We start from the raw sequence: 2,231 nt of genomic DNA on the forward strand, positions 1-2,231 counted from the left end.
TTAGGACTTGGTGTGCGCTACAGCCTTTTCAAGCACACAAAGAATTCGCCTTCTGTTAATGGGCCACATAGGGGAAAACCTAGCAAAGAACTCGGTCATTAAGATAATTGGCTTGGAGGCAGAGGAAAAGCTGTAACCCAGTAGGCAGAAGAGAAGTGCCACACACAGGAGAGTGAGGGCTGGGTTGTGTGCTTCTTGGCATCCGGTGCTTTGACCTCTAAGATGTGAACCGGGGCTCGCTGGCTGGCAGGCCACCATGTGATTGCTGGGATTTGAACTCAGGACTTTCAGAAGAGCAGTCAGTGCCCTTAACCGCTGAGCCATCTCTCCAGCCCCACAATACTAATATTTTAAAAAACAAAAAAAGATAAAGCAAAGTAGGTCTCTGAATTCAATGCCACCAGCCTGGTCTACAGAGAAAGTTCCAGGACAGCCTGGGCTACACAGAGAAACCTCTAAACAAAAATAATAATAATAATAAAACGAGCAATGCTACTTACTGGTCTGGCTTTGTGTGCCCAATGCTCGAGCCTACAGCTTACCTGCAGCCTGGCTGTTCAAAGACAGTTGTCCTCAACCTTCCTGGCTTTGACCCTTTAACACAATTCTTCATATGATGATCCCTAACCAACTAGAAAATTATTTTGTGACTACCTCATGACTAATTTTGCTACTGGTTTCCCCCCCTCCACACACACACAGGGTTTCTCTGTGTAGCCCTGGCTGTCCTGGAACTCACTCTGTAGACCAGGCTGACCTCGGACTCAGAAATCCACCTGCCTCTGCCTCCTAAGTGCTGGGATTACAGGTGTGTGCCACCAGTGCTAGGCTAATTTTGCTACTGTTATAAATCATTGTATAAAAATCTGATAGATGTCTGACATGTGGCCCCAAAGGGGTCTCGACCTACAGATAGAGAGCTGTTGTTCTAAAGTCAGAGAACAAATGCCCAGAGGTTTAGGATGTTTACCTTTTGGCCTGCTGTTGCCAGGTAATGGAAATACAGTAGCAGAAATTCCCTTTTAAAACTGTCCATTGGGCAGGAGAGATGGCTCAGTGGTTAAGAGCACTGACTGCTCTTGCAGAGGTCCTGAGTTCAATTCCCAGCAACGACAGGGTGGCTCACAACCATCCGTAATGAGATCTGATGCCCTCTTCTGTTAAGTCTGAAGGCAGCTACAGTCTTGTATAAATAAAGTAAAATTTAAAAATCTTAAAAACGCCGGGCGGTGGTGGCGCACGCCTGTAATCCCAGCACTCTGGGAGGCAGAGGCAGGCGAATTTCTGAGTTCGAGGCCAGCCTGGTCTACAGAGTGAGTTCCAGGACAGCCAGGGCTATACAGAGAAACCCTGTCTTGAAAAAAACCAAATCCAAAAACCAAAACAAAAAACAAAAAACAAAAACAAACAAACAAAAACAAAAAAAATCTTAAAAACAACAAAAACAGCCCTGTGTCCATTCAGATTAAACTACAGCTCTTAACTCTATAGCCCTGGTAGGATCCTTTTGACAACTTTTAGTATTTTCTTCAAAAATGTCTCAGCTGCTGAGAGCTCCAGAGTCCTGAACTGAGCTAAATGAGGTTGCAAAAGCCTTCTCCACCTCTTGAGTAAACAAAATGATGTAGAAACTGCCTCTGAGGGGCACCAGTGGGGACCCACCGCCACCCCCACTGGCCGCAGGCACCGCACTCCCTAGACTTGCTTGCCTAAATGCAGGTCGCCACGACTCCCGGTGAATCATGATGTCTCTGGTGGCCTACAAGAGCTAGCGGATCTGGCTTTCTGTGTTGAGGGATTGGAGTGGGGTGGACCCACAGGAGCCACCGCAGCCTCTCCTAACTGACCCGTTCATAATCCAAACGCTCTGGCCCTGCCTGCTCATCCCTTTCGTTAAGCACATTGCTGACAAACTGGTGGCACTTTGGGGTGTGGTCAAAGCCTCTCCCGTAGTTATTTTTTTAGTCCTAATAAGAGCTGACCCAAGCGCATGTTCTTAGAATCTCGGGAGTCCCGCGCCTCAGCAACCCTGCGCAAACCGTGCGCCCTCGTTCCAAACGTCCACCGGCCGAGAGCCGGGCTGGCCAGGAGAGCGGAGCCCCTGGCGGGCTCCAGCCTGGAAGCCACAAACCCACAAGCAGGACCACCTGCTGAGACCCCTGCTGGCCCCATAAGCCTTCGGAAAGCCAGGCGCTTGGTCTCGGCTCCATTCTTCCCTGGTTCCGCACACG

This window comes from Apodemus sylvaticus, chromosome 10, assembly GCF_947179515.1.
Source record: "Apodemus sylvaticus chromosome 10, mApoSyl1.1, whole genome shotgun sequence".
Taxonomy (NCBI): Eukaryota; Metazoa; Chordata; class Mammalia; order Rodentia; family Muridae; genus Apodemus; species Apodemus sylvaticus.